Source organism: Littorina saxatilis, linkage group LG5, assembly GCF_037325665.1.
Source record: "Littorina saxatilis isolate snail1 linkage group LG5, US_GU_Lsax_2.0, whole genome shotgun sequence".
NCBI lineage: Eukaryota > Metazoa > Mollusca > Gastropoda > Littorinimorpha > Littorinidae > Littorina > Littorina saxatilis.
Window position 1 is genome coordinate 47,998,484 of NC_090249.1, and position 19,792 is coordinate 48,018,275.

At 44.0% G+C, this 19,792-nt stretch overlaps 1 long non-coding RNA gene across 3 annotated transcripts in view; it reads left to right on the top strand.

The window, feature by feature from the left end:
- LOC138967329 (uncharacterized) overlaps positions 1–19,792 on the top strand; it is a 181,077-nt gene that overhangs the window by 135,167 nt on the left and 26,118 nt on the right. For 2 of the 3 annotated variants that reach the window (XR_011455920.1, XR_011455919.1), the window contains exon 2: positions 11,582–11,821. This is a non-coding gene — a long non-coding RNA (uncharacterized lncRNA). Of the gene's footprint in view, positions 1–6,070; positions 6,200–11,581; positions 11,822–19,792 lie in introns of those variants that run through there. The other variant, XR_011455921.1, reaches the window with a different exon arrangement.

The window sequence follows — 19,792 nt, forward strand, 5'->3', positions numbered from 1 at the left end:
GAGAAAATCCCAGAAGACATGCTAGTTATTTGAAGCGTTGACCCCAGTTTACCTTGTCAGAATTGCAGAACTAGATGTAACCCGAGTAAAATCCTTCACGATGGCAATTTTCGAAAATAACTACGTGTATTAGAATAAGGAAAAATTATTGTTGCAGGTACCTTTTAACCTTGTTCAAAGAAGCCATCATGATCGTCACATCTCTCTCTCCTCGATCCTCCTCCCCCTCTCTCTGTCTCTCTCTTCCCTCTCTCTGTCTCTCTCTTCCCTCTCTCTGTCTCTCTCTTCCCTCTCTCTGTCTCTCTCTTCCCTCTCTCTGTCTCTCTCTCTACCATCCCCTCTCTCTCGCGCGCGCTCGCTCTCTCTCTCTCTCTCTCTCTCTCTCTCTCTCTCTCTCTCTCTCTCTCTCTCTCTCTCTCTCTCTCTCTCGCGCGCGCGCTCTCTCTTTCTCTCTGTGTGCCTATTTCTGTCTTTCTGGCTACCTTCAGATGTCTCTCCGTCTACCTGTCATTATGTGTGTGTGTGTGTGTGTTTTCCTCTTCTCTCTCTGTGCTACGTGTTGACACTGTTCCCTGTATGCAAGAACCAATGCAACATGTTGTGCAGGTGCTCTCATATAATATCATGAACAATAAATTAAATCTCAAATAAAAGAAGACGGATTTTATGCACTGTCGATATTTGCAATTTGTTTTTGTCATTTCAATCAAAGAACTGAGAACAGTGACATTTGCTGGTGTGCAGGCTTGCTTTGTATGTAGATAAGGGAGGTTGGAAAAAAGTAAATTTTAAAGGGCTTATTGTCCGTCAGGTCTTAATTGCCTATATTGGACATGAATTGGTTTATAAATACGATTCGAGTTTTTACGCCCTCACTGCTTTTGATGTATGCGTGTTTAGGTGGTATCAGCCATCTGCACTTATGGTAGAATGACCAAGACCTTTAACGTGCCATAGTGGTGACACGGGGGTGGGAGATGGATACCGTCTCTGGGTCTGCACATAAAGTTGACCCGTGTCCGTCCCGGCCCGGATTCGAACCAGCGACCTTTCGATCACAAGTCCAGTGCTCTACCACCTGAGCTTGGAAGTAGCGTAATTTGCATATATATCACACATGCAGTATTTGTGTTCCGGTGTCATTGCAACAGCTTTCGCTATAAAATGCATATTTATAAAAGGGAAAAGGCTGGTGATTAATCTCAGTTGGCATTCACAAAATTAATAGCCAAATGTACTCTGACGTTTTTGTTTTGTTTACTGTTTCTTCTTTAAAGGCACAGTGCAGCTCACTGCCTTCGTTTTGCGTTTTTGTTGCAGCTGAGTGCATTTACAGTTCAAAAATCCTCCTATGGTAGTAAAAAGACAAAAAAACTACCCAACGACGACATCTGTGAAGCTCGACAGTTTCTTGTTCTGACGCGAGTGCATAAATTAACCTAGTTATTACGTGGTGTTTGGTCGGAGTTCGATTCAACTGAGCGATTCCGGCCTCCATTTTGTTTTACACAAACTCATGATGACGTCTGACATAGTTTGCTAGTGACGTGTCTTTTCAGTTGTGCATGATGTGCATGTGGTGATCTACCTGATCTAAATTTAGATCCAAAAATAGGCCAAGACCAGCCGGGTCCGAGTACGAAATTAATTCGTAAAAAATCGCAGTTCTTGACTCTTTGGGTGCAAGTCAATGAAACTTGGTTGTTCTTCTAACGGATAGCTGCCTGAGGTATGATTAAAATCCCCAGGGGCTCCGTGCACCTGGATTTGACAAGTTCAGTACCTTTAATGGCTGTACTGTTTTGTAGCAAAGCACAGCCGTTTACTGTCTACTGCGACCAAGAATAAAAATCCACTAAAAATATCCAGTGAGAGTTTCAAAGCGAATGTTGTGTGGATAGATTTTGATGCAGCTGTGACCAAGGTGGTTTAATTTTGGGAGGATGGGAGTTGGTGTGAGCTAGGGAGGAAAAGGGGGGGGGGGGGGGGAAGGACGGAAGGACAGTCTGCATGTGTTCTCAATTTCATGGCGAATTTCTCCGAGATAAAAGACAAGCTGTGTTTGTTCATTGTTTCCCTCAAGGATGTATAGGGTGGCATCCTTGTGATCTTGTTTCGTGTGATTAAAAAAAACCCTTTCGCGTGAATGGTCCATAACTGGCTTTGAAGTGAGATTAATTTCATTGTGCAATTCAAGTTATACTCACAAGTCACATGCATATATTATATATATGGTTGTGAGAGCAATCGCATTTTTCATATTTATTCATGTTTTTTGTTTTGATTGTGTGATATTTGTCAGCTTTTGAACGTTTGAGGCATCCAGAAAAGATTAACTAGCTAATAAAACAAGCGCAAAAACTATATGTGTCTGCATGAGTGGTGTTCTCTTCGATGGTAATTTTATGAAAACACCGGATTGTTACAAATAGATTACAGCTTGGTCTTGTCACACCAGTTTTAAGGTGGAATTGGATTGAATAAAAGATTTGTCTGCTAAGCTATTTATTTGTATCTTTGATTACATACATGTGCGTCAAGCCTCTTCGTGGAAGAATATCTGTTCATCCTTAATTGGCTTTTTCCATTAACGTATTGTGAAAGCATTACCAAACGTATTACTAAGTGAACCCCGGAGTAGAAATAGTCACATCTGCTGCGATTAGAAGATGACAGAGTAAGTTTATTTCCTCAGTTAAAAAAAGAAGATAAATGGAAGCGGTTTACATGAGACGGGTTGAACTTTGCCGTTTTGTCTTGATAATAAAATAAATAAGATAAGTGTCAGTAGTTTACACCAGACGGGTTAAAGGTACTGAACTTGTCAAATCCAGATGCACGGAGCCCCTGGGGCTTTTAGTCATACGTCAGACAGCTATTCGTTAGAAGAACTACCAAGTTTCATTGACTTGCACCCAAAGAGTCAAGAACTGCGATTTTGTTACGAATTAATTTCGTACTCGGACCCGGCTGGTCTTGGTCTATTTTTGGATCTAAATTTAGATCAGGTAGATCACCACATCATGCACAAAAAGACACGTCACTAGCAAACTATGTCAGACGTCATCATGAGTTTGTGTAAAACAAAATGGAGGCCGGAATCACTCAGTTGAATCGAACTCCGACCAAACACCACGTAATAACTAGGTTAATTTATGCACTCGCGTGAACAAGAAACTGTCGAGCTTCACAGATGTCGTCGTTGGGTAGTTTTGGGTTTGTTTTACTACCATAGGAGGATTTTTGAACTGTAAATGCACTCAGCTGCAACAAAAACGCAAAACGAAGGCTGTGAGCTGCACTGTGCCTTTAAACTTTGCCGTTTTACCTTCGCCATGACCACACACAGTAACCCCCTTGCTTTCTTACAATCCGCTGTTTACGAGAGGAGACGGCCACCTGTTACCTTCCCACCCTCTTCAGATGACAGGCGAGGACATACCCGTGCGTGCCTCGTACTTCTCCACCTAGCTCGGCCACCCCGTTACAAACCTATACATGTATACCCTACTATAGCCTCACGCACGCGCCCCGTGCTAGTTGGAGCGCGTGTTTATTGTCATGGCCCACCCCGGGTGCAGGCCCCCACGTGTTCTGGGTGACTGGAGCCAGACAGGGGGCTATTGACGGCTCGGGTGCCGCAGAGGGAGCAAATCCTTATGGGTCTATCTTGTGCTTCAAGCTGACACCAGCCGCACTACCTAGACATTTACTTCTTTTGTGTCCGCGCTTGGCTGTATAGAGACCCCATCTGTCCCCGTCTTTGTTGGCCTGCAAGTGTACTAAGCCGTGTATTGGGATTCCCCCGGTAGAATTTGGGCTCGCACTCTTCAGTGCCCCTTGTCTGTTCGAGGTAGCTAGGTACGTTGTAGGAATGTCTTGGGGTCCATATCGGATTGTGTGTTCTTAGTGTCACTTTTCCGCTCTCATTGTAAGCCGGGCCACGAGTTAGTCTTGACAAAACAAGGACATTGTCAGCCACTCGGCATGCCAGTTGTCCGAGAAGCCCCCCTCCCCCCTCCCATACCCCGACCTGAATACTACGGTGAAACTTATGTTAAGTTTTTCCACGATGTATTATTTACCGTTAAAGATTAAGGTCCTGGTGCTAAGTGATCCGCAGTTTTAGGGGGAAAGGCTTGGCGACAGATTGAGCCCCGTTTCTTTTGACAGGACCCCCGCTGTAGCGATGCGAGAGGCATGAATGTTTAATCGCCAGGGTTCCCCCCTATCTACAAGGTGCTGCCTCATCAATTTTGCATGGCTGTTTTGTGCAGGGACAGGGCTTGGACACAACACAACACCTGACGTTGGCTGTCACGAAGCCAAAATCACCTTGCAATCAATTTTTACCTGCATTGTTAAACCATGTTCACTCGACAGCTCAGCATCTAATATCCGCTGTCTCTAGGCCCGAATCACCTTGCAATCCATGTCCAGCTTCGATCCCCGTATGGTCAAGAGTGACCAGCGGGTAGCTGTTGAAGTTGGGTTTATGCAATAACGTGCAATTTCTGTACTGGTGCCCTCATGAAGAGTGTCAAGATCACAGGTCCCAATTTCCCGTTTACAGCCAGGCTTCGTTAGAAATGCATAGCCTTGTCCATCGGTGTACACGACTGTAGGCCTGGCCTGTTCTTCCATTACCCATCTGCCGACCGAGGGTGTTTGTGAATGCCACTACACGTGATGTCCGGCATTAACGACGTTGTGCGGAATTTGACGATCATCTGTCGGGAGTTCTCTTCGTGTCCTGTTTGTGACCCTCTCCCACAAAGCCAGTCTTAACCTCGTTGAATTGGGGATGTTTTGAGAGAGAGAGAGAAACAAAAAGATATTGTTTCAATATATTTATTTTCTTTCTTTATAAGATGTTTTGTGAGGAGGTTTTTGAGTCACTTGAGAAAAAGTGACTCTATGTAATCGGTCAGTGTTAGTCTGTCCGGCCGGCGGCCGTCCGGCCGTCCGGCCGGCCGTCCGGCCGGCCGTCCGTAGACACCACCTTAACGTTGGACTTTTCTCGGAAACTATCAAAGCGATCGGGCTCATATTTTGTTTAGTCGTGACCTCCAATGACCTCTACACTTTAACGATGGTTTCGTTGACCTTTGACCTTTTTCAAGGTCACAGGTCAGCGTTAAAGGAAAAATTAGACATTTTATATCTTTGACAAAGTTCATCGGATGTGATTGAAACTTTGTAGGATTATTCTTTACATCAAAGTATTTACATCTGTAGCCTTTTACGAACGTTATCAGAAAAACAAGGGAGATAACTAGCCTTTTCTGTTCGGCAACACACAACTTAACGTTGGGCTTTTCTCGGAAACTATAAAAGTGACCGGGCTCAAATTTTATGTGAACGTGACTCATTGTGTTGTGAATAGCAATTTCTTCCTGTCCATCTGATGCCTCATATAATATTCAGAACTGCGAAAGTGACTCGATCGAGCGTTTGCTCTTCTTGTTATATTTGTCCAACATGCCTGTTTTATGTGTTAGACTGAGAATTACACTTCATTGCTTCCACATATTTATTTTATTTATCCTTGGACGATACTTGGGGGGCCCGGTAGCTCAGTTGGTAGAGCACTGGGCTTGTGATCGGAAGGTTTTAAGTTCGAATTCGGGCCGGGACGGACACGGGTCAACTTTATGTGCAAACCACGAGACGGAAGCCATGTCACAATGGCACGTAAAAGATCTTGGTCATTCTGCTATAAGTGTAGATGGCTGATACCACCACTGCACCTAAAAACGCCGTGAGGGCGTAAAACTCAAATCATATAACCCATATCTTGGCGAAATATTTAGCCTGTAGGACATAAAGCATTATCTCTTTCCTTTTTTACGGTACTTCGATCATAGTGTTGTTTCTGCATTTGTTTTTATTACTATTTAAATATTATTTTTTTGATATATAACTTTCAATAATGAATTTCTGATGCCCTGTTCTTGCTTTAGGGGCTGTACATTTGACGACCCGATTTTTGAAACCACTTTCGACCTTTTACAAATTTAAGTCGTCACATTTAGCACCCGTTCTCCTCTCTTACGTTACAGCACGCGCTCGAACACTTGACCCGTACTGTTGATAACAAGTGTGTCTACTCCTGAAACTGCTGTTGACACAGATAAAGGCAGGGCTAAAGTGAAGATTCACCCGCCAGAGCTGTCTGTTTGCTGTCATCTTCACACAAGTGGGTAATAAGCTGATAACCCTTCAAATTTCAAACTTCCAGAAACTTCAAAGGAAAACGCGAATTTTAATCATTTGATTCTGTCCTGTTCCATTAGATTGCAGAGAGCACGAGCATTTAGCGCTGAAAGTGCCGCCATTCTCAAGACCTTTCATCTTTGAACAGAGGGCTTATTATTGACTAGATTCAGGGCGGGGATGTAGCTCAGTCGGTAGCGCGCTGGATTTGTATCCAGTTGGCCGCTGTCAGCGTGAGTTCGTCCCCACGTTCGGCGAGAGATTTATTTCTCAGAGTCAACTTTGTGTGCAGACTCTCATCGGTGTCCGAACACCCCCGTGTGTACACGCAAACACAAGACCAAGTGCGCACGAAAAAGATCCTGTAATCCATGTCAGAGTTCGGTGGGTTATAGAAACACGAAAATACCCAGCATGCTTTCCCCGAAAGCGGCGTATGGCTGCCTAAATGGCGGGGTAAAAACGGTCATACACGTAAAATTCCACTCGTGCAAAAAAACACGTAGTGTACGTGGGAGTTTCAGCCCACGAACGCAGAAGAATTGACTAGATGAATACCCGCTTCGCCGGGTAGCCGGCTTCGCCGGGAAGAAGTAGAGCCGAATACCCGGCTTCGCCGGGTGAGTGGCGCACCGTACGCTGGCTTCGCCGGGTGAGTGGCGCACCGTACGCGATTGACGCCACACGAAGGAAAACTTCTAAAAATAGTAACGGGAATATGGATTTAGCGTTGTGGACAGTGACCTTCTAAAAATAGTAACGGGAATATGGATTGACGCCACACGAAGGAAGGGAGATAAACGCAAAACACTGGAGAAGATAAGGAAGAGTTAGTGGGAATGGATCTGGGAAGATGAACAGAAAAACCAAAATCGGTTCAGCGCTACGCGCTGAGAGCACGTGTTGAAAATTCTCATCGACCAGGTTATGTCCGGGGTCTACCTGAATATGCCCACCAAATTTGAAGCAGATCCGTCGAGAACTTTGGCTTGGCATCGCGAACACACACACACACACACACACACACACACACACACACACACACACACACACACACACACACACACAAGTCGTATATATATATATATATATATAGATACTATACGCGTTCAGTCATTTTCTGGAATTAACGTGTGCGGTTACTTTTAGCGAAATCAAACGAGTAGGGGGTGTACATTGGAACTGCGAAGTTAATTGAGAAAGGAAAGAGGGCACGCGCTTACACAATTTGTAGAATTATCCTAACTCAACGAGACCTGATACAGTTTTGTCAAATTACCGTAATGAAAATCAGAGTAAATTTCTTGCGTCTGTTGAAGACGTAACCAATTTTGTACAGGAAATAATTATGATTTATGTGTATGCTGTTGAAATGAATTGACCGGAGATGGAACCACTGAAGACACCTTGTCGACCCTTGAAAGGGGTTAGCTACCGAACAAGAGAGAAAAGGAAATAGAGGAAGGATTTATTATTACAGGGTGGTGGCGTGAAGAAGATAGGCGGTGGTGGATCCCCCCCCTCCCCCCTCTCCGTCCTTCCCCCCCTGTAAATAAACAGAAGAGAATAACTTTCATAAGTGCCGGCAGCTGTCGCTATGTTACATCCTTGTCCCCTCTACCCCCACACCCATCCCCTCCGTCTGGGGCCCCTCTATACACCCCCCTCTCTCTCTCTCTATCTCTCTCTCCCTTCCTCCCTCTCTCTCTCCCCCCTCTCTCTCTCTCCCTCTCTCTCTCCCTTTCTCTCTCTCTCTCTCTCTCTCTCTCTCTCTCTCTCTCTCCCTCTCTCCCTCTCTCTCCCTCTCTTCCAACTCGTTCCAAATGTTTATCTCCAAAGCCTTCGCACCATCTGCTTACCTCAGCGACAGGCGGTCCACTGAAGGGGCAGGTGTCACCGAGCCTCTCCGCTTACCTGCCCCCTTTACCTGGATACAAGCCGCCACTTCGCTCTTTCTTCTCTGTATTTACCTGTCCAAGGTATATATACAGGTAACACCATTTGCCAGGCTTCAGGTTTATGTTCGCGCGTACTGTACAGCGAGGACTCGTTAAAACGGGTACTATAGAATAAGTTTATTTCCTTTGAAAGTATAGGTTTGAAGCAGGTAATGGAATAGATGGAGTAGGCGGCAATCTTTTGGTTCCGTGTAGTTTTCACAGTCTCGGTGTATAAATTATGACTGGGCAAATTGTACATGTAAATAAATGTGCTGAGATTTGAACGTTGGTTTTATTGCAAGGACATGCACTTGAACAAGAACATGGAACGATAATCGAATACGCCATGTAGCACAAAAGCCGTTATGTTTTTGCTTGCCTTATGAGTTTTGTTTTTGTTTCTTTATTTATTGAATATAAAGTTTTCATTGTTATAAAGAAAATGAAGCAACAAAGTTGAAGTTCGCACGTACCAAAGGGTTCGCACTGAAGTGTTGAAAAATATGTCTTTACATTTGTGGTAGCAAAAGTCACTTGGCCCTATTTATCCCATAAGGAATTCTGAAATATATGTCATTGCATTGGAGGCAGCAACAGTTATTTGTCTCTAATTCTTCCATAAAGAGTTCCTAAAAATATGTCTTTACATGTGTGGCAGCAAAAGTTATTTGTCTCTAATTGTGCCATACGGAATTTCAATCACCGACGCTGGTTGTTTCAATACTGACTCACAAAAACAGGAAAACTTTCCCCTCATGTGCGATAGCCATTTTCAAGTTGACACACACGCCCCTTTTCAAACCATAGCTGACACTCACATAATGGCTCCGCTCTTGACCAAACAAGCGAGCATGTGGTCACAAAACGCCCATCACAGTTTTAATTTGCATGGCTTTTCATACCTCTGGAATAAAAATCAAATCTAATCAGCGAGCACTTATCCAACGACCTTGACACCAATTAATTTCGTGAGAAGCACGAACGAAGCGTGTGACACGCGCTCTCCACAGAGAGCGAGGGTGGGGCGGCGCGTGGCTCTGGAGCGTGCCGAGGGGGGATGAGGTGAAGGGGAATTTCAATTGCCCCCCCCCCCCCCTCTTACGTGTTAGATAGGCTTCAATCTCTATAACGTGTTAGATACGCTTCAACTTCTATGACCCACGGGGCAGCTCCACACCGTTCTTCCAAAATTTTAATTTTAATTGGGGAGAGGGCAACTACCTCTGTTCCCGCCCCCCACCCCCCCCGGCACCACCCAAATATTTAAACGCCTGCGTCCATTTAAACGCCCGTAACCGTTCAAACCGGTCTCATATTTCATAGCTGTACATTGTTGGAAAGTCCACTCTACACGGCTTTTGATGTTTGGCGGGACGACGTCGCGTGGCTCTATGCTCGTGCTTGTAAGTTGTCTGTCAAAATGGGGGAGGGGGGCGGGGGTGTTTAGCAGAAAATTGGGTGCTTTTTTTTTGGGGGGGGGGGGGGGGGGACAGGGGTGTTATTTCCAGGTTATATATACTTCTGTTCCCCGCACCTGTCCTTTTTGGGATGGATGGGAGGGGAGCCAAAGTGTCAATGTGGGGTGTGCGTGTGTGTGCGTGACAAAAATAGATCTTCGGCGAAATTTCGAGTGTCAAGGACTGAATATTTATTCGTACGTGCGAGCAAACAGCTGCCTTAGTTTTTTTCGTCCCAACATTTATTTAATGTTTGCTACAGAGAGAGAGAGAGAGAGAGAGAGAGAGAGAGAGAGAGAGAGAGAGAGAGAGAGAGAGAGAGAGAGAGAGAGAGAGAGAGAGAGAGAGAGAGAGAGAGAGAGAGAGAGAGAGAGAGAGAGAGAGAGAGAGAGAGAGAGAGAGAGATTCAGATTCAGATTCAAAACTGTATTACGAAGGGACGAAGGTTTTAGACGATGCCTAATCTCTCCAACCTGTCCCTTTTAGACATACATGACATTATACATTACAATTATATATTTATATAACATGTTTTAAACAGCCAAACGAATAACTAATTAACTAAGAATTTGTAATCAGGTTAAAACTAACAAAAACACTAGCTATAATAACGTGGTTCATGGATTAATAAAATGATGATTAAGATGTGATGCAGTAACAGTTATGATTTTAAAGTGTAGGGAGATAATTATTTTTGACAAAGATATTTTCGAACATTTTTTTTTTAAAAGACGAAAGGGTTTGACATGTTTTACAGTACATTGGAAAAGAGAGAGAGAGAGAGAGAGAGAGAGAGAGAGAGAGAGAGAGAGAGAGAGAGAGAGAGAGAGAGAGAAGAGAGAGAGACAGACAGACAGACAGACAGACAGACAGACAGACAGACAGACAGACAGACAGACAGACAGACTGCGCCTAAACATGAGTAACTTGGATTCTGTGATCTCCTGATGCTTGCTTTAATTGGTAGCTGAAAACGGATTGTTATGGAGCGGAAACATTGCCTTTATGCTTGCAATGAGTTTCAGTTCCATTAAGACTAAACAACGCTGCTTGATTTTAAAGTTTTTGTCTGGATAGATCTACTTTTTCCCGATGAAACCAAACAGTTCAGTGCAGTACCACACCCAAATGATCAATATTTGCTCTGCACGTTGACAAATGATGAATTCATAGTACCACTGCCGAAACAAATGTAGAATCATTACTGACTGGTAGATATTTTTACGCAAACCCATGCAGGCTCTGAAATGGGAAACCATTTTGACGTAATCTTCCTATTGATTAGTTTAGACGCAAGCAGACTCAGTTACAAATGACAAAGCAATCAGTCACAGCATAAACCTCTTGGAGTTGGCTGAAAGCCTTAAAAAGTCACTTTGTCTTTGTAGTTTGTTAGCATGACCAAGTTACTACTACACAAAGTGCAGTGCAGTTGCCACTGTCGACCGAGACATCAGTTCATTCTCCACAAATATTTGACCATTACCAATAAAAACGCTCCATAAAAAAAAAAATTATAAAAAAAATCGTGGTTTGATACATGTATTATTGAATAAATATGCACGCGCGGGCGAGTACCTACATTGACATACAGACAGACAGACAGACTCGTAGACTGAGAGACACAGCTAGACGGACAAGACAAGCAAGAAGAGAAGAGAAGAGTACAGACAGACAGACAGACAGACAGACAGACAGACAGACAGAGTATACACACAATTTTCCACTGAAGGAGTAACTGTTAATGTGAGCCTTGAAGGCTTTGCCTCTTGCTTTTTACCAATAGGGAGAGGAGGGGGAGTGATTTGGAACAGCTTGAAATAAAAGTGTTTTCCGTGTTTCGTTCTCGTCATGTTGACCCGTACTGATTTTTGTGTTTCCGACATTGACATTGGGTAACAAGTAAAAAAATAAATAAAATCAAAATGACGTGACATGACAAGCAGTCTTCATTTCTTCCTGTTTCAGGTCGTTGACCCCAGTCCAGATTTTGCTCGCCAAACACTTTGATGGCCTTGCTCTACGAATCTCTCCAGACTCTTTTCTCTCTACATTCTGAGTGGACAACACGGAGTACCAAAAAGTTTCAGATCTCCGAAGTGGCCGACTTGGTGGATACCTATCATCTCCATGTGCTTCCAGAATCTCGGGAGTGTTTGCTTACTGGTCTACTATACTGCAGGTCATTGACCCTCCCCCCTTAAACAGGTTAGTGTTATCGGAGAACTTCACTTGTGTGTATTCACTCTGAAGGCTCTGCGATGTTTTGGTCTAGTTTCGTTTGGATGTGAGTGACCCCATTACCTGAATTTGTGTTCTTGCAGACGATTGGTTGGTTGGTATTCTGTGTTTAGAGTGTTTCCGGTCTGTAATTGAAAGGTTTTCGCTTTGATGTTTGTACTGGCAAGATCCCCCCTTTTTACAGCCCCACGATCAGTGAAGTTTGTTGATTGAATACATCTTGGAGAGTGTGAGGAGGTTATATGCTTTGCAAGTCAACGGATAAGTGTTATGTTTGGGTGACGAGGGAGGGAGGAAGTGTGTGTGTGTGTGTGTGTGTGTGTGTGTGTGTGTGTGTGAATGCGAACACAATAAAGCCTGAGACACCACAAGATCAGTTTATCATGAAAAGTTCAATGGATCGTTCAATTGTTCTGTTGGATTTTAACAAAACTTTTCAAAATTCTATTTCGTGATATATTCATATATATATGACAACTGATAAGTCTCTTCGTCCGTGTTATGGATTCTGGTCGGTGTGTGTGCATGTGTCTTGCGTGCGTGCGTGCATGATTGTGAGTGCGTGGGTGCGGGCGTGTGTGACGCTCACATACCAACCCTTACCCGTTCTCTGTCGGTCTACGTGTACCAACCAAGAGCGCTGTCAACCGTGGATATCAATCTCTCACCGCCAGGAATCACACAGTGTAACAGAGTGATTGAATCTGATGCAACGCGGAACTGATTAGAGGCCCGCTGTGTTCACTCACTTCGGCTTTCTGATGTCTGTGTGAAGGCACACGGTAATTGTTCGCAGCTTCATCGGGGCTGTTTATTTACTCGGCGCTGCCCTTCTGCTGCCCCCTTGCCATTCCATCATCGGACGGGTGTTTGATTAGAGACCTGTGGTGATTGGATTCTCGCGGCCTTTGTCGCCTGTTGATTCATGGTTGAAAGTTGGCCGTCAAGTCATTTTGGTCTGTTGTTGGGACAGTGTGTAAGTCTTGTTTGGACAAGGTTGTAATGGTACGTTAGTCGTTGAGTTCGACAGGGGTGGGACTTTTCCGCGAATCCGCGGATTTCCGCGGACACAACTTACGAATTCCGCTGGAGTAATCTATTTTTCCGCGTCCCATTTCATCACAGTATCTATAACTTGTTGGCTAAATGATATGGAGAGAAGTGAAGATGGAACAGAACACTGGAGGCTTGAGAGTTAAATTATGCTGACTGAAAACTCCTGATAACTAATAGTCATTTTGTGCTTCAATGCATTGCATCATACCATTGCCAGTATTGGATTGTGGATACATTGTTTATTACGTAAGTATGCACCATTACAATGTTACCATTGTTGTGTGAATTTAAAAAAAAAATTGTGTATGGGTGTGAGGAGAATGTCTTTTTTTTTACCTAATCCAAACGAGTTGAATTTTACTCTCAGAATGCACCAGATTGTACAGATTTTAATGTACCATTTAAAAAAATGTCGGGGGAGCATTCCCCCGAACCCCCCTAGAAAAAGGGGATTTCCTCTTTTTTCATTACAAGAGAGTCCCACCCCTTGTTCGATGAATTTGGTTACAAGGGTGACGTTTGTGTAGTAATAGGCTTACTAGTTTAGATCTTGTTATATGGAAAATGTGCTGACTGAAAGTCTGGGGTTTGGTGTGAGCAAGGGGGTGAGTGGAATGGGTAGGGGTTGGTGGTTTGGGGGATAGATATGACAAAGTGCAATTTCTGAGTTTGTGAGTATTGCGGTGTGTGTGGCGGTGGCTGTGTTTCTGCCTGTGTCTGCATGTGTGAGTGTGTGTCTCAGAGAGAGAGAGAGAGAGAGAGAGAGAGAGAGAGAGAGAGAGAGAGAGAGAGAGAGAGAGAGAGAGAGAGAGAGAGAGAGAGAGAGAGAGAGAGAGAGAGAGAGAGAGAGAGAGAGAGAGAGAGAGAGAGAGAGAGAGAGAGAGAGAGAGAGAGAGAGAGAGAGAGAGAGAGAGAGAGAGAGAGAGAGAGAGAGAGAGAGAGAGAGAGAGAGAGAGAGACATTTTCTTTATTTGGTGTTTTACGTCGTTTTCAACCGTTCAAGGTTATATCGCGACGGGGAAAAAGGGGGGGGGGGGGGATGGGATAGAGCCACTTGTTAATTGTTTCTTGTTCACAAAAGCACTAATCAAAAAATTGCTCCAGGGGCTTGCAACGTAGTACAATATATGACCTTACTGGGAGAATGCAAGTTTCCAGTACAAAGGACTGCTTGACTAAAATCTTTACAAACATTAGAGAGAGCGCGCCTTAACATGAGTAACTTGGATTCTGATCTGTGCAAACGCCACTTACAGGTTAATCCGCAGTGTGCGTGCGGCTACCTGAACGAAACAGCTGACCATTACTTGACGCATTGCCCTTTGTACGTAGATGCTCGCCTGTCTACAATAAATGCACTACCTGTAAATTACAGACATGTGGAACTAATTTTGTATTGGTTTAAACTGTTTTATTTAACGTTTGTGCATTATTTACAAAAAACGCATATTGAGTAAACAACAACAAGCATAATGCTTATAGTGGTGTTCACTAATTTTGTATTGTTAAATGGTAGCGAAAACCTTTTTCTCCGCACCAACAAGCTTATTTTTGAAAGTGTCCAATCGTTTATCTGTGAATCTGGTCGTTTTTGTTGATTTAACTCAGTACGCATATTCATGTCAACCACCCTTATTTTATATGCACTCTTGAAATATATATTTAATGAACTACTGCTTATTTGCCACTGGTTTACAGTTTATAATGTACTACGTATATTCTTTTTTTGTATGCGCTAACCACCTTCATCTGTATCTACCATTCTTTTCTCCCACCTCCACCCTTCCCCCCCCCCCCCCCCCTCTCTCTCTTCCTCCTGCTAGCTTTTTCTTATTCTTTCTGGTTTGATTTAACTATGCTTTTGATCTAGATAGTTCCACAGTTTATAAGTAATGTTTGTCCGACATCATATTTGTGTTATTTTCCAACTACGTAGGGCGCGTAATATAAGCGTTCGCTTGAGTTCGTGTCCCTATTGTTTATCGTTGTATTATTGTATCATGTTTGATTTAATAAAACATTGTTTGAACCAGAGAGAGAGAGACACAGACAGACAGACAGACAGACAGTATAAGACAGACAGACAGACAGACAGAGTAGAACCAGAGCATGTTGGGAGTTGAGATGCAATTGATAAGTTCAGAAAGGGGCTGTCGGCCTGTTGAATACGTACATTTGATTCCAGTTGCGGACGTGTAATTTAGATGTTATCGCAGTCGAGAAGGTTAGCATTGTATACATGTATAGTCTGTACAATTACATGTATATAGTAGTTATTGAGTCAAAAGAAACGTAGACCATCGGGATTTTATTTTCGGGTAAGCTCTTAGTGTACCACATTCAGTCTGCACAAAGGACCGCACAGGCATCTAGGCTAATCCCTGTCACAATCTAGACAGCGTTGACAGAGGACATCCGAAACAGCTAAGACTTCTTGTCTATTTTAGTATAATTTTTGAGTCACTTGAGAAAAAGTGACTCTATGTAATCGGTCAGTGTTAGTCTGTCCGGCCGGCCGTCCGGCCGGCCGGCCGTCCGTAGACACCACCTTAACGTTGGACTTTTCTCGGAAACTATCAAAGCGATCGGGCTCATATTTTGTTTAGTCGTGACCTCCAATGACCTCTACACTTTAACGATGGTTTCGTTGACCTTTGACCTTTTTCAAGGTCACAGGTCAGCGTCAAAGGAAAAATTAGACATTTTATATCTTTGACAAAGTTCATCGGATGTGATTGAAACTTTGTAGGATTATTCTTTACATCAAAGTATTTACATCTGTAGCCTTTTACGAACGTTATCAGAAAAACAAGGGAGATAACTAGCCTTTTCTGTTCGGCAACACACAACTTAACGTTGGGCTTTTCTCGGAAACTATAAAAGTGACCGGGCTCAAATTTTATGTGAACGTGACTCATTGTGTTGTGAATAGCAATTTCTTCCTGTCCATCTGATGCCTCATATAATATTCAGAACTGCGAAAGTGACTCGATCGAGCGTTTGCTCTTCTTGTTGTTATCATTATTATAACTTATGTTTGTATACTTTAAATAAAGACCATTAGGTCGACGTAGTTTTGAAAGTTTCGTTTTGTCTAAATTATACCTTACATGAGTTTACCTTTCTCGGTTTTTGAGTCACTTGAGAAAAAGTGACTCTATGTAATCGGTCAGTGTTAGTCTGTCCGGCCGGCCGTCCGGCCGTCCGGCCGTAGACACCACCTTAACGTTGGACTTTTCTCGGAAACTATCAAAGCGATCGGGCTCATATTTTGTTTAGTCGTGACCTCCAATGACCTCTACACTTTAACGATGGTTTCGTTGACCTTTGACCTTTTTCAAGGTCACAGGTCAGCGTCAAAGGAAAAATTAGACATTTTATATCTTTGACAAAGTTCATCGGATGTGATTGAAACTTTGTAGGATTATTCTTTACATCAAAGTATTTACATCTGTAGCCTTTTACGAACGTTATCAGAAAAACAAGGGAGATAACTAGCCTTTTCTGTTCGGCAACACACAACTTAACGTTGGGCTTTTCTCGGAAACTATAAAAGTGACCGGGCTCAAATTTTATGTGAACGTGACTCATTGTGTTGTGAATAGCAATTTCTTCCTGTCCATCTGATGCCTCATATAATATTCAGAACTGCGAAAGTGACTCGATCGAGCGTTTGCTCTTCTTGTTTCCTTTCTAATTGTTGTCAATAGACGAACTCGAAACAAGCGTTGGTACTTGCAGACGTTGCTTGTTTATAGACATCTTATCTTTAGAGTCTCTCGAAGGACCTTGACCGCATCAAGACAATAGTATTATGATGACAAATTCGTTTAAATGCTGAAAATACCCACATGTTCAGAAAAAAAATCTTATTTTAAGAGTCATATAATTATAATCTTCTGAAAGATCTCAGCCGAATAATGACACTAAACCTTTGAACGGTCCTGACAAAATATCATGAAAAACCAACTAAACGGTTGATATTGAGGTCCTTCACTTCAGGAAATGTACAGGAGTTCGAGATTGTCAAAAGCATTTTTGTGTAGCCTTTTCACAGGAGCCAAAAAAAAGAATGCAAAGGAAACGTTAGGGGTATTTATGTTGGATTTTCAAGGACTTTTTGACGTTTTAGAACAGAGAGGATAAAGGCTATTTACACACATGTCATTCACGCTTCTATCTATCTATATCTATATACGGCTTGTGTCTGTCTGTCTGTCTGTCTGTGTGTTCGCCATGCACGGCCAAAGTTCTCGATGGATCTGCTTCAAATTTGGTGGGCATATTCAGGTAGACCCCGGACACAATCTGGTCGATGAGAATGTTCAACACGTGCTCTCAGCGCGCAGCGCTCAACCGATTTTGGTTTTTCTGTACATCCATTCCCAGTAACTCTTCCTTATCTTCTCCAGTGTTTTGCGCGTTTATCTCCCTTCCTTCGTGTGGCGTCAATCGCGTACAATGCGCCGGCAAAGCCGGCGTACACCCGGCGAAGGTCTACTTCTTCCCGGCGAAGCCGGGTACCCGGCGAAGCGGATATTCATCTAGTTCTTAAATAAACGTCTTAACCGTAAGAATCACAAAATGAATTCAAACGCTTTCCTTTTTCTCGACGGGCGTCTCTGCTCTCGATTCGATAATGCACAGAAACAAGTAAAGAAGCGTTATTATCTTCGACAATCAAAGTTCTGCAAACCAAGAATTTACGCTTTAGATAGTGGGTGGAACTATTATAGAAACTCAAAGTCAGATGTTGATACTTCAATAGCAACCAAAAATACTCTCAATACAGCGAGACAAAAATGGTCAGAATGTGACCCTCCGTCGAGACGGGCCTTACATCATTTTAGTAGCCAAGTATTGTCGCAGAATGTTTGGAATGTTTGAATTGCATCAGCAGAAAAACAGGAAACTCATAATTTCTTGCCTATTCAATGCATACAACAGTCGTCTGGTTTAGTTACACCGGAACAACCTTGACTGAAGATTGATCGGAGGGAAAAGCTCTCACCCAGCGTTGAACTTGCGGTTTTAGAAATATTGCATCAGCAGCAAAAAAAGCCCAGGGATTATGCCCATATCTAGGGATGGGGGTGGGTGGGTGGGTTGAGGTTGATACGCAAAGGGGTTGAGGAAAGGGGGGGGTGGGGGTGATAACATATCTTTTTGAGAGTTTAGCACAGGGTAGGGGGGATGCCAAAATGTGGGGGTGGGTGGGTGGGTGGGTGGGGGATGGGAAGGGGTGAGTTTGCGAGGCAAAGGGGGTTGAGTTAAGGAAGGGGGGGGGGGGTGAGTTTGCGAGGCAAAGGGGGTTGAGTTAAGGAAGGGGGGGGGGGGGGGGTGAGTTTGCGAGGCAAAGGGGGTTGAGTTAAGGAAGGGGGGGGGGGGGGTGTAATCATGTCCTAAATGTTGGTAAGTGTTTGTTGACAGAGGTGGCTCGTCGTTTTGCTGGCAGGTTTGTGAGGTGAGAATCGTATCTGTAGCTTCAGTGAACGAGCGGAACGTGGTGATAATAGGGAGGCTTTTGGCGAGTCGGTTGACTTAGGCAGGTGGTACTGTTGTCTCTCCCCCCGATAACCAGGCCTGACACGCTGTCAACACGTTCCCCCTTGTGATGCCTGTGGAGTGTTTGTACGTGTGTACGCATACACGGCTCTTGGGTGGTGCGGGTACCCGGCCAACACTCTTTAGTACCCCCATGTGATGTCAATGAGGTGTTTGTTCATGTGTACGCATACATAGCGCGCGTGTTTTTAGCATTTGAATGCTGTGAGTACCCTCCCCCCCCCTCACCCGCGACTCCCTTTAATACCCCATGTAGTGGGTGCTCGATTGTGTGTGCTCGATTGTGTGTGCTCGGACGAGCCTAGCATCCGCTTAGGATTGTTATTTAGATTTTTTACGTATACGTACATTGCGTTCCTGGATAGATTTGTTTCCTTTTGGAACCACATGTAGCATTGCATTCTTCCCTCGTTTACTTAATAGTACAGGTCTATGTAATTAGTGTAATGATCTCATTGACTGAGGCATTACCGTATTTGGAAGAACAAGACAGCGCGGCAGTTACAGGTACCTGGTTACAAGAAATCCGAAATAGGTAGGCTGCAAGATTACAGGTCACAAGATTAGCATCGTGGCCATCGACTTCAAAGTCCCCTGTAAATTACACACGGCTGTACGCAGGTAGCGCAAGGTTCATTAGAGACCATTACCGTGCTGATAATGCACATTTCCTCCAGACCGGCGAAATTTCCTTACCAGTATTGAAATTGTAGCAGTGAGGAACCCTGTAACCCTGTACAGTGGATACCGCCCCACCTCCCGCCTAACCCCCTTGAGACCTACCCACCCCCAATTTAAGACCCCCCTCATTTTAAAACTTATTTGTCTCAAATTTTCTGTCCATAACCTCTGTAAACATATCTTCATTTTAACTTAACTCCCTCCTTTTTAAGACCTGATGTTCTCATATTTTTGGAGAGCTTCAAAGAAGGGGTTCACTGTACATGATCTAATGACAGAGGGGCAGACTGACAACAGTGCGTGCGGCTCGCTCCCAGCACGCGGTCAGCACGCGCTTCCAGCCCCAGGCTTTGGTCAGTGATGTAGGTGATGACAGCAGGTGTCTCCAGGGACACAGGGTCTGGAGAGTGACCACACTAATTATCAGAACGCACCTAATCAGCTGGCCAGCTGCCCCCATCACCCCTTTGATGTCGCTTGGGGGTGGGGGGGGGGAGCCACTGTTGGCTTCCGTGTCCAGCCCCCCCCCCCCCCCACCCCCTCCCCCCCTTCGCTTCTAAAGACTGCTGAGTGATAAGGACCTTTGCGCTGACTTGTGATTATTTGTATCGGCGTGATAAGACTTGGGCTGATTGG